The sequence below is a fragment of the Centroberyx gerrardi genome, chromosome 24 (assembly GCF_048128805.1).
Source record: "Centroberyx gerrardi isolate f3 chromosome 24, fCenGer3.hap1.cur.20231027, whole genome shotgun sequence".
In the NCBI taxonomy this organism is placed as follows: domain Eukaryota; kingdom Metazoa; phylum Chordata; class Actinopteri; order Beryciformes; family Berycidae; genus Centroberyx; species Centroberyx gerrardi.
In genome coordinates, this window is record NC_136020.1 from 10,151,733 (window position 1) to 10,165,356 (window position 13,624).

The following is a 13,624-nucleotide window of genomic DNA, read 5'->3' on the forward strand; positions in this document are numbered from 1 at the left end:
GACTGCATCCTATTCTGAAGATAACACACTTCAGCTAAGACTGAAGTCAGACAGACTTTTTACCGTTGACTGCAAAGATCAAAGATTGAGACTTTTTTTCTTTTTGCCCTACGCTTGAATTTGTCTCAGTTCTCTGAGTTGGGTTTTGTTTTTCTCTCACTAATTGGAGAGAAGACTCGGATGCAGCAGATAGCTAGAACTGAGGAAGGTCACTGATATCAAATCCCTCTGTTTCATTTAAACCCTTTGAAACAGATTCAAAAGCACCATGTTTTTAAAAACACAAAATTTCCCATGAGACAGCAAGGCTTTATTGAACTGGGAGAAATCTGCCAGGTGACCGTACGTAAGCAGCAAACATGTTGGCAAGGGAGAAGCGTTCTAAATACAGTCAAGTTATTTCTGTATGGGAACTTAGACACTGAAAGAGTAATTATGCTGGGAGCGACTAATTATATGTTATGCAATCAATCTTCAGTCAATCAAAGCAAAGTGATAGAGCACACACAAGATCTTTTTAAGTCTTGTGATTATAATATTAATATTTTTGCAGAGAAAAGAGAGTTAATACAATTCAAACAATTCAAAGCCTTCAACTTCATGAATTTATGACAGGATGCCACACATTCTGTGATATGGAAAACACATCGGAGATAATCTAAAACATATGGATGAACACTCACAAGAAAGTGCTTACAGGACCACTATAAATTTGTGCCTACAAAGCCCCCGTCACCTCACACTGAAATAAACCTGGACACCGTGTGAACATCGAAATCTAAAAATTACTCAGTGTGTAACGGGACTAAGTTGTAATGTTTCCACATCCTAGAAGAAACATTAGTGGACTTGGTGACAGAGATAGTGAGTGCAGAGTGTCAGAGATGTTTGAGGGTGTCCATCCGACCCTGCATCGTAACCGCCGGGGAGGGCGAGGCCGTCTGGAAATAGCACTTCTCAACAAGCCTTTGGTGTCTCCTCGTTTTACACTCATATGACCGACGGTTCCACCTGACTGACATTCACTGAGTGTTAATATACACTCACCGAAAACAAATAAAAGCTCAATGAGGCTTTGAGGGGGGTCACGGGTTTAAGGTCTTGTGGTTTTTACCATAAGGTGCCACGGTCAGTCATCCTTGTCTTCGGGCGGAGGTGATCCACCACATTGCTGTGGTTCGTCAACCGTTTTCCAACGGGCTATAACGGCCGGTTCATCTTTCCCCGGCCCTCCCCCACCGGACTTCCACTGTCATGCTGCAACATCTGTCGAGCAGCATGCCAAATATCTTAAAGAATGATTACATGTCACATCTGCGCTGTTCACAATAACTGTAATTCATCTGTTTGAAGATCAGTATCTGAAACACATGTCTGTCATTCAAAATTTAGAAACAAGGAGGCCAGTGCCACAATCAGGGAGAGTTACAACCTGCTGCTGATGAACTAGGATTAGTCAGGCTAAAATACTGTGTCCGTGAACAGTGGTGGATACAACAGAGGGAGCTGGCATGAATTTAACACTTTCTGCAATGAACACAAAGAAACCTACGGGCTTCCCGAGAGGGTGGCCCTCCATGTTACTAAATGTAGTACCCCAGATATGGGAGGAGGTCAAGGATCAAAAGGTGAAAGGGTCACTGCCAATCAACACATCTGTCAGGAAATATCTTCTGCGCTTACATCTTCATCCGGTGTTTTGAGTTATGAGCGGCTCTGTTACAGTGGAAGTTCAAACGCAGTTCACATGCAACTCATTGTCATCGGAACAATGAGTAAACAGGTCAGCCTCATCAAAGGGGCTCTCAGTCATCAGTCATAAGGTTCAGAAACGTTGGAGAGGTTGATGTTTAGTAAACAAGAGAACCAATGTGTCCAACAGGCCCTTTCAAACGCTGACCGCACTGGACTGAGTTCCCGGGTTATGCTGAACTGAATTACAACCTTCCAATGCCAAGGAAATCAAGAACTGTAATGCAGTCTTACGATTGCCCACCTCTTGTTTTCTGTCAAAATATTAGGACATGGTTTTAATCATATGCATTAATCTAAGCCTGGTTGGGGATTATAGAATTATGGTCTGTGGGTGGTGTGAACCTCCTCACCACAAACTATTTTTGGATTGGTTTGAGACAGTGTGCAGACAGAGTCATCTTTCCAGTTGGGGGAATGTCAGTCCGCCTGGCTGAATTCCTTCACCCTAGTTTGGGGTTTGACCTCCCGCCCTTTGCCCCACAAATGCTCCAGGTCCACAGGCCCTTTGCTGTTGGACTCCAAGATGGCCGCTCATAGGCGTTAAGGCCCATTGGATGAGATCCAAGGAAGGCACTGTCACATTCATCCTGGGTGTGAATCTTAAGACAGGGACCTGTCATGGCGTCTGTTTGGGAGCCTGTTAGTAAGACTGGAGGAGTCATAGGGTGGGACAGTCGTCATGTCGCCCCCTGCTGTTTGCGTTCATAACTGCTCATGAAAACCAATTGGATGGTTTGCACATTTCATATTACCCATCATGAGGTGGGATTACATGTATATTTCCCGTCGTTATCTCAGTGTTTCAAATAGTCCAGTGGTATTAAAATGCAATATAGTTTTCATTGAGGTTTTTCCAAAATGGACTATAAAGCCTGTTGCACCGATCATGTCACTGCCACATTCGGCGGGGCATTTACAAATTCCAATCAGCAAACTTGCCTTTATCCATTAGCTTCAAAAATCTGTAATATTTACAGTCATCTACATCAGACGTAGGCTCACGGGAGCAGAGCAGCATCTTGATTGCTCTGCCTCGTTTTAGAGATGTGACGCAATCATTCAGCGCAGCAGCTTTTCTACATGTACACTGTTTATGAATTTGGAAAAATAATATGTGGTTTCATCTCATTCATAGCTGATATGCCTCAAAATCTCTGATATATGAAAGATCAACCTGATACAAATTTATAATAAATTGTGAAAAAAAAAAAAAAAGAGACATTTTTAACGAAACCAGCACATGGCACAAGTTGACACTTTCTCTCCTTATTATCAGTTGTCTAGTTCTCCCCACTATCTGTAAAATAAGCCTGGTTTTTCCAAATTCCTGGCCTCTCCTTTTGGTGCAGTCAGGAAACAATATTCACAGCTGCTGTAACCCAAAAGGCTTCAACATCTGCAGAACTGTGAGGCTTAGTAAATAAAACAGCAACAGAAAAAATATCTATTACACAACCAGGCTGGAGGAGTTGCCGTCCAATGGTACATCTAGTGTTCAGATATGAATTCTGTTCTGCTTGTTATCCGTTGCCATCCGTCACATTTCTAGACGTACGCACATTTCCCAACCACATTACCTCTCACTCTCCTTCCCCTCTTTCCTCTTTGCTTTCCTTCCCTCTCACGCCCACTCGCTCTATCGCTCTGTCTCCTCTCTCTGTGTCTCTCACAAGCCGCTGTAGTCAAGTGGATGAAATCTCTCCATTAGCGAGTGGCGCCTCCCCTGTCACTGGCATCAGACAGCTCCAGAGAAGGCCGTAATTAAACAACTCAAGCTCTGGTAATTACCCCACAGCGGCCCTAATTACCCCATTCTCAGGGTGATTACTGCCTACGAGGGGGGCAACTACAAAAAGCCCTCCCTGCCGCGGGGGAGGAGGGAAGTGGCGATGGCGGCAGTAGGGAAATCGTGGGGCTCGAAGCCAGTAATGGTGTCATTGTGGAAATGGAGGAAATGAGCAGGTACAATGAGGCAGGGGGGAAAGCTTGTTTCTAACAGGATTGAAGTGACAGCTCTATGCACATGAAAATAATCACAGTTGTGAATCCGCATGGAAATAAGGTTGATGAGGATAGGATCGGAGTAAGGCATATAGGTAATCAACTAGCCACTATAATCCCTATACATCCTTGAGTGAGTAACAAGTAAAAAGGACAGTAGGATGGAGCCAGTGAATACATACCATAACATACGGCTATTTCTATACACGTGGTCTATGCTCTTTGGACCACTAGAATAAAGGCTTTGTGTCCTCCATGAAAACGACTACAACTGCAATAACAACCACTACAACATCTAAAGCTGTTCACATCGATGTACTGCACACCTTGAAACTTTGCCAAGAGGTTACAGTCTATCGCGTCCATCATGCAGTGTTCAGGAGTGTATCTTCCACAGACCAGCGCATCTCCTCTCTGTCTCAGCATTTTTTGTACAAGAGGGGCTATGCTGCTCTAAGCATATCGCTCTCTTCCCTCTCCTCCCCCAGAGGACTTGCTGACAAGAGGTGTGTGGGGGGGGGGGGGATCGATGCTCCGCTCCACCAGACACTGGTGTGTCGATTCAGCACCTGACCAGAGGGACAAGGTAAAGGGGAAAAAAGAAAGTGACACCTCGACTAACTCCGAAGAACTTGTGGGATCCTTTGTGAAGGTGAGTCATTTCATCACATGCAGGGACCCTTGGGACCGCCACAGACTGGCCCCCCGTCCTTTGGTGGGACAACGCAGGAAGGGTGAGCCGGGGGTATGGGCCGCACCGCGCTGGGGCCAAAATGCTTCAAGCGCTTCGGGTGTGGATGATTAAGCATGGATTCGCAAGGTAAGATGATTTGTTGTTTTTTTGTGGTGAGCTATGTGAAAAAAGCGGCTATATTCAGCTCTCCGCTGATGATATGCGCCTTGCCAAACAACATTTGAGCAGGATATAAGCACACACCCCACACCTTGCAGCCATTTGTAGGCATAATGGGGATTTGTTTTGCCAAAGCAACAGAACAACGTCATTAGCATGCATTTGGCATTATTTATACGTGTGCTGGCGGATCAGAGCGGGACATCTGCTATGTGTTGAGTGAGTGAGGAGGGCCATTTGAGCGAGCGTGCCGAGGGCCCTGATTGATGTCGCGCACATCGGAAAGTCCCGGCGGTCCCATTAGCAGCTACAGTCTGCATTACTGTCACACCCATCACTCGTGATGGAGGACTGCTTCGCCGCCACCGCCACCAGTAACCTGCCTTGTCTAAGAAACGATACACAGGGACAAATGAAGCGAATGCCGCATTTCCCAAATGAACACCGGTTGAAACCAGAGACGCGCCGCGCTTTAATGCAGCCCCCGGCCCCTGTGAAATTGCTCCCATTTCCAGCGGCGCGCATTTGGCATTCATCAAAATCGATATCGCCTTTCAGGCTCGTCGCTGCCTCTGTGGCCTGTTCTCGGTCATAACAATTCGCTGGGGATTAATAAAAGAGGAATACTGTCAGATTACTTGAAAATATTTACATGACAACACAATATGATATTCTGTATGTGCAGCGGGCTCAGAGCCTCGACATGATGTTTGGTTAGAATGATCCAGATGCAAGATTTCATTACTTCCCTTTCCTCTTGGGTGAGTAATGATATTGGCTTTATTCTGCACAGGTGCAGCACGGACAGATATGAATCACCACACAAATGGTGCTTCTAAGGCCACACTAACGCACATATGTCTGCAGCGCAAGAAGCATGCTATCCTAACTAAAAAAAAAGTTCTAGAGAATGAAGATATGTCAGTGTTGAACATTCCCAATTGGCAATTCCCATAGCCTCTGGGATGGTTGAATTACCCACAAAGCCTTGGGGACCAGGCCATATGTCATACTTCTGCTCTTAAACTCAAATCAAATGTCTTTGGCTGTTTAAACAGCGCTGTGTTTGACAACACAAGACGACGCAGTGAAACAAAAGGCTTCTTGTACTGTAGATTTACCCAAGTAGCAAGTCTCTTCCCCCCGAAACAATTAGCTTCATACATGACAAGAGAGAGCACTCTGATGTGTTGGTAGAAAAATAATTTACCCTTTCAATCTAATTACTCTGATCCCTCCTTCCCCTCTAGGCTTCCAACTCACAATGGAGCTGTTTGTAGAGAGCTGAGTAGGGATTTTAGTTGACATAATGGTGATGAATATGTAACTCAACCAAGACAAACAAGCATGGATATTTAGAATTCCAGAATAATTGAATTAAGACATGACAAGATGTATCTTATGTCCTGGCATGTCCTCTAACAGAAGCTAAAGTTATTGAGAATCAACAGACCAAGCTATGTAAGTGTGTGTGTTTGTGTGTGTGTGTGTGTGTGTATGTGTGCTTTCTTGATCTTTGTCTCTTCTCTACATTTGAACGGCTGCAGTCTATGTATACAGGCTCGATGTACAGAGCCATTTATGTGGTGTATGTGTATCCATGCATGCATGTCTGTGTATGGTTGTGTGTGTGAGTGTGCACGCGTGCATGAATGCATCAAAACCAATTACTCACTGTGTGACACAGACGGATGACTTCATGAAATCTCTGGGACACAGAATTTAATCAGTGGGACTCTGCTTACTTCAGACAACTTCAAAGAAGTATGGCAGCAGGAATGTTTATTATAAAAAGGGCTGATGATAATCTGAACTCTGCAGGACTTCACTGGGGAAGCACAAAAGGCCACTAAAGTCATGCAGTACATGTGCCTGTACTGTACATGTTTTGGATTAAATTACATGCCCTGTCCTTCATGCTTGCTCTTGTCTTCCAGAACCCCTTTCCATGTAAACAGAAATTGTTGTAGATATTGTGCAAAAATACCACTAAGATCTTCTTACAGATTCAGACTATGATTATATACAGCGCAAGAGTTGCAAGTTAGGACACTGTGCACATTATAGATTCTGAATGGACACACTAAATGTGAACTGGTGCTGGTTTTAGTGCAAGAAAAATTAATATAATGGACACTGAGTTGATATCAACACAGATGCTCCTGCAAATGCAACTGCACAGATTCATCACAACTTGCTGTGGACACATTTTACGAAGTAAAAGCCAAAGGCCAGACACTGAAAACACAAATTCCACTGTGAAGAACATGGCAACTTTAAGTCTGCCGTCAACACTGTTGCAAATCCAAACAGACAACACCTCTGAGAGTTGTCTGAGGCAGACGGTCTTCCAGCCTCTGGCGGACAACAGGGAGAAAGCAGCGGCAGCAGTGGACAGCGGTGTCAGTAATGAGAATGGATAGCATCTCGGTTACACTGTCTCAGCCCCATTGATCACGCCGCTGAGAAGAGTGATGGACCTTGGTGCTCGGAGAAAGCAGTCCGCATGTTCTAATTCTTCTCAGATCCATTCTAATTTGGCCGTATATTGATAACCTCTCCCCTAGAAGCCTTTGTGGCGGTGTGTTGTGTGTGTTAGAATGCAAGATAGAGCCAGCGCCCTTTAACAGCCACTCAGCGACATTCATCATTCTGGGAAGGGCGGATATAATTGGGGACGTTTGTGAAAGCATGCATGACTGTTGTATGTGTGTGTATGTGTTTGTTCAAGTGCGCTGATCAGGTCTAACTGAAGGCGATGCCAATAAATGTATTAATGGTTACTCCGGGCAAGAAGAAAGAGCTGAGAGATGAATGATTTGATTAAGTTACATTAACACTTGACTGGCTCTGAAGTTGCCGGCATCGATCGGATTGACCAATGGCACGGTATGGAATGATGCCGAGGAGGCAAAATTGAGGCTGGCTCATTGTGATGGTGACTTCATCTTGGGTGAGTACTTCATTGTGCACATGAATGCAGTCTCTCTCTCTCTCTCACACACACAAACACACTCCTTTCCTCATTCTGTCTCTCAAAGGTTTCCGTCTGAAGTGGTGGTCTGCGTCGGCATAGGGTCGCATTTGATCCAACACCATAACCCCCTGCTATTTCTCCTTCTTCCATCCCTCACTCCATGCCTCATAAATGTCATCCCAGTCTGTCTGAGCATTAATCTCTATGAAGCCGGGGCCCAGTGACTCTCCAAAACAAACCAGTCTTGTTGAACCGCTCCCCCGCTGAATGGTAGAAGCTTGGCAGGGCGAGAGGAAACAGAGAAGTATGGATGAGGGGAGGGGAGGGATGGGAGTAGGATGGGGGGTTTAGGAGAGAAAGTAGTGGAGAGAAGGGGAGAGGGGGGTGTCTCTGTCCATTTTTTCAGATGGAGGAGAGTGCAGCAGCAGCAGTGGGGTCTCCAGTGGGAAAAATATCCGCGGCATTATGGAGAGGGGTTGAGCCTGCCATCGCTATCAATGAGAGAGGAAGAGGCCTGACAGGACACACAAAGGAGAGAGAGACGCCAGCCCAGACAAAGAATAAAGAGAGGGATGGAGGGATAGAGAGAGAGAAAGGGAGTGAGAGAGAGATAACAAAAGAGGGATGTACAGAGAGAAAGAAGGGAGAGAGTGGCAGACAGATACACAGAGGGACAGTAGGAGAGAAATACAGTGAAAAAGACAGAGACAATTAGACAAATTGAGAAGATAGAGCGAGAAAGAGCTGAAGGAAGCATCGATGAGAGACCGAGATAAACCACCACAAGCACACTGGCAAATGGAAAGAGATAGAGGATAGATAGCAACGCCAGAGAGGGGAAAGAAACAGGACGGAGACAAAGGAGACAGAGACAAAGAACAAGCGAGAGTGAGCAAAACCGTAAAAAGGCATGGGCCGAAGAGAAATTAATGAGATCGAGAAGAGAGGAGGAACAGAAGGAGTGAGATAAAGAGGAACAATGGGGGGAAAAATAGACAATAAGAGACAAAATTAGATGAGAGGGAGAAAAAGGTCCTGTCAAACACAGCACAGCAGAGCCTGCATGTGGCACCACTTGATAATACGCGTCTTTGCCACCTTCCACGCCGGCACCCAACCCCCCCCCCCCCCCCCCCCCCCCACCCAACCCTCCCGACCATCTGTGCCATACAAACACACCAAGCTGTCCGTCACCGGTTCCATCTCACGACACGCCAGTTTGTGACATCACCCCGGGGTCCGACTCCTTCTGACAACCGGGGGGCCCCCTCCTGGATCGGTGACATCATCGCTGTCGGCCCGCCAGCGCAAGGTGCCAAACTGTTAGCTCCCGCAGAGGAGGACTTGAGTCATGTGAGCCGGGATTCCGACCGCAGCGCCCTAATGGTTATGCTGGAGAGGGCACAGAGGGAGAGAGAAAGAGAGGAAATGAGAGAGACGGGTGGAGTTAATCCAGAGCCTGTAAGCTTCCTGGGACTTTTGAGGAGCTGATCGACTTTAGGACTCGAGCCGGCTCTCAAGTTCCGCTCTCCTTCCTCTCTCCTTTTCCACTCTCCCTCCATCTCTCCATCTAAAAGGGTTGTGAACAGCTGTGGGTATTTGAGCATGGCTTACACACCACCCAGCAGGGTAGCACCCGCTTGCCAAGAATGACTGACATCTGACAAAGAGGAGATAGGCGTGGATCACAGCATGGTAAAGTTCGACCCGGGGATGAATGACAGGGAGGAATCCGTTCACTGAGAATAGAGCCTCATCAGTATGTCCTCAATGCCTCAAATTGTCTCCTTGAAGGAGTTGTGTGAAATCATGTTTAAGAACTGGCCTGGATTATATTCATTCTGTTCAGTAATGTCATTAAGCTAATCATTTCCAAATGGAGGCTTTCATTCCAATGCGCTATTTATCCTTTTTGAATAAAACCTATTTCCTGAAATATTTTTATTGTGAAATGAAACTCTTCAAATGATCATTTAACGTATCTACCAGATAAGGAACTATGAGAAACACAGCAGCGAGTGTGGAAAATATTTTTCTATTCATGCTCTCCCTCTTTCTCTCTCCTCAAGCTGTGGCAGAGTGAATGTGATGCTCCCGTTCATTCAGTCCTTTGCTGTATGATCTATTCATAAGTGTGTGCTTGATTGCATTTCAACAAAATTGAAGAGTATAGCCATATGTGTGTGTGTGTGTGTGTGTGTGTGTGTGTGTGACGTGCATACTGTATGCATGTGACTCAAGGAGGAGGGTGCTTTCTGAGAAAAACACATTCAAAAAGTAGGAAGGGAGAAAAACAGCAATATCATGTCCATGGCAACGAATGAATTATCACAGAAGATGGGTGAAGGGAGGTCGACTTCCGCGCTTATTTCCTTTGACGGGAAATGAAGAATAGAAGAAGAATTGAATATCTAAAAGATGACCTCAGTTGGGGAGAGTCAAGAAAGAAGGGCTTGCACTCTCTCTGTCTTTCTCTTTCTCACACACACACACACATTACACGACCTATCACAATCTCGATATCCGGTGAATCCGATAGTTCCTGCACTGCGTGGAAGTGTATAGGAGAAGCTATAACAGTTCTTCCTTAGTCCGGGCAGGTATCCAAACAGCCTCTGCAGGCTTTGATGAAGTGTCCTGTCATGATGTCAGCCTCCACTGGTCTCCAGCTCACCTGGGACCTCCCTCACTCTAACAACTCCTGGCTGGGTGGAAAGAATGAAAAGAAGAGGGAGAAAAAAAGGAAGAAAACTGGCCTCTCCGTCCTCGGCCTTCACCTCACCCTCTGCTTTCCACTTCATCTCCTCTCCTCACCCTCCTCAAAACAACCGTGACCAAAAAAGTAATAATAGTAATAATAATAATAATAATAACTAATGGCAGGTTCGGGCTAATGCTCATCCTGTCTCCCTCCTCTTTCCTCCCCTTCATCTCCCTCTCTTTTCTCCTCCTCTCCTCCTCCTGCTGGCTGTCAGCAGGTTAAAAAATGGCTCGGCGCTAGCGAGGGAGAAACAATTACTCATGGCGCAGGCTGTATAGACATTAGAAGCTCTGTACTCCTCCGCGATCTCAGGGCCATGTGTTTCTAATTAAACGGTGCACTGGAGGAATTATCAGAGCTTAGGATTGCATAATGAGCACTGGCAGAAATCTGCGGCAGGCAGGGACACTCTTTGTTTTCAAGAGGCACACAGTGGTTATTTTGAATTAAAATGCAAGATAAGGGTGTCAATAAGTGTCTGAGAGAAGCAATAATTTGGGGCTATGGTGCTGTGAGCACATTCATTAACTGTATCATAAGAGTGTCTGTTAGAGGTTCGGTACAGGATCATTACTTAGTAAAATCAATTCATAATACTGTTAATAAATTCTGTGGTCAAGCATCAAGCCTATCACTGCATGGGGAATTCATTCAAGAGATGCTTTTGCAAGGGCATTTCTATTCATGAGAGAAATCCTTCCTTCTGATCCCATTTCTTTGCTTCTGTGATGATCCTGTTTTTCTCCCCACCAGTGTGTTTCGAAGATCACACACCACCAGTTGGCCAGAAATGGACATGGCCGATTTAGCTCGCCAAATGGAGGCATGTTCGTCTTTACACAGAGAGACACTTCTGTAAAAGAGACCGGCCAGCTTCTGCGAACCATCACACATGAGCACGTACGCACAAACATACACACACACACAAACACACACACACAAAGCCCGGTCTCCATGGTGATTGTTTTAGTGCCCGTGTGAACTTGCCCCCTGCATCTGTTTCTGTGTTTGTTCCTTGTTTGAAAACCACCATTACTTATTCATAACCACACGACCATTTTCAATCTCCACACGGCGCTCTCTGAGCGCCATAAACGAGCACAATAAATGCTGCGGCCAAAAATCAATCAACAGTAGGAATTAAGTACAGGATCCAATGTGAACAAATAATTCTTGATGCCTTTGGAGAACCAAACGCCATCTTCGTTAAGGCTCGCGCTTGTCTCACTGAGGACTGCTGAAGACATGAATTCACATGCTCGCCATTGACGCACGCCATCATCACTGCCATCAGCGGACATTCCAAGTTGAAGGATTTGGCTTCTACCAAGGAGGGAGGCTAGAAAGGGATGCCTACCTATTCTGTGCCAAGACGGCCATTTAGAACGCCGAGGCCATCTGGTGGACAAAAGGAGAAGCACAGGTAGGGTCAATTTGACTGTTCAGTGCAGGTTTGACTTCATCTTGATCCGGTTATTTTAATCTTTAACACTGACACAAAGTACTATTGAAGCAAATTGGATTCTTATGGGCTATGTCTCTTGCGTATAAACATATTTAAAGGGAGGCCCGAACACACACACACACACACACACACACACACACACACACACACACACAATCTCACTATGAGAAGCTAGGGAGACGCCAGGAGTAATGTGAGGCATGTGTGTCAGAGACAGTCTTAACTCCGTGCTATGTGCAGCATGGATCCTATTCTGGCAGGGGAATAGAGGTGAGTGTGTTTGCGTGCATGTGTGCCAAAGTGGGTCTGCATCCAGCGTGTGTGTGTGTGTTCCATTGGTGATGGTATGCTTACTTTGAAGTCATCCAGAGTTCCCCATACACACACACACACACGCTTGCGGCAGGAGTATTGGTGAAACTTTCCTTGCCACACAGGAGAAAAGCTCACCACTGTCTGCTGAACTGTCTGAACACCAAACCACACTCAAAGTTCAAACTGTCACCTCTAAACCTTCAGGACTGAATATCTAGACTAGAATCCAAACAGCACCTGAGAAGGATCTGTGATCACTAATAGCTGACTTCAGGACTTTGCTTCGAAAATAGTTAATTTTTTGAAATACTGATCAATAAACATCATAAACCTGAGAAACATTATTTTTTCAAAATGGGTATAGACTTGCAGGAATGAAACCCTTTAACCCGAGGTGTTCCTAGATCAACAAACCACCTCTAAGACACTTGGTGAAAAAAGCACTTCTTATTTAATCCGAGACTGAAATCTCTTGCAGAACAAATAATGTTGTTTTAGGATCAGCCGGAGAGGGTTGACAGCGCAGATCTCGCTCAGATTTGCCAGTGGTCTGTTAGTGATGCCACAAAAATATGAGTTACAGCTAAAGTTGAGCCCACTTCATTTCCCGGCCAACTTGCCAAGTGGGCAAAACTTGAAGCTCATGATTGTTCTGCAGTAGTGTATCATGGGTATGTGAGTCTCTTCTGAGGCGTATTGGGGAGTTTTCTCTTATAGGAATCCTGCTTTACACCAAAACCCCCCAACCTGAAGCTACCCCTGTTTATAAATCACATCGGCTTGTAATCATTTAATTTGCTGATATGTTTCACAGATGGGAAGCTCCGCTCGCCAGGACCGACAACTAAGTCCACTAGAACATTCAAAATCATGTTCAATGGATAAATCCTGATTTATTGAGACACTTTCCAACTTGGCCGGTGTCTAAAAGGATATCCAGATGTATAAAGACTGGAAAGCTCCCACAGCTGCACACCTTAAGGCCCGACACGCACTTTCTCGCTGGCAAGAAAGAAAATTAAGGTTGACGCCTCGAGAGCTGCATGCATAAACAATATATCACACTCCCATGAAATCCTATACACTGTTTATATCTCCAAACCTGCGATACAGGTCCATAAATGTCCAGATTCTATTCGTATTATAGCTAAGATGAAGATAAATAACTCAACTGCACTGCTGCTGTGAAACTCCCAATTAGAATATTAGTTTTCGTAAACACATCACTTCCTGGATAAGCCAAGGCATGAGGAAATGCTTTACATGCTTAAGATCGCTGCTGACTATATCAGAAATATCCTAAGACTTTATTCAAGCAAAGGGCTTAAGGACATTGGAACAACATCAGACAGATATGAAGAACTTGCAGAGAATGTTATTGAAGTTGTTGGGATGCACCAACACCGATATAGAGCTGGTACCAGGCTAAAAAATAGAGAATCTGATGCTAGGAGATGTGTGTCATGTCAGAAATGAAAGCAAGGTGATGAGATTTTT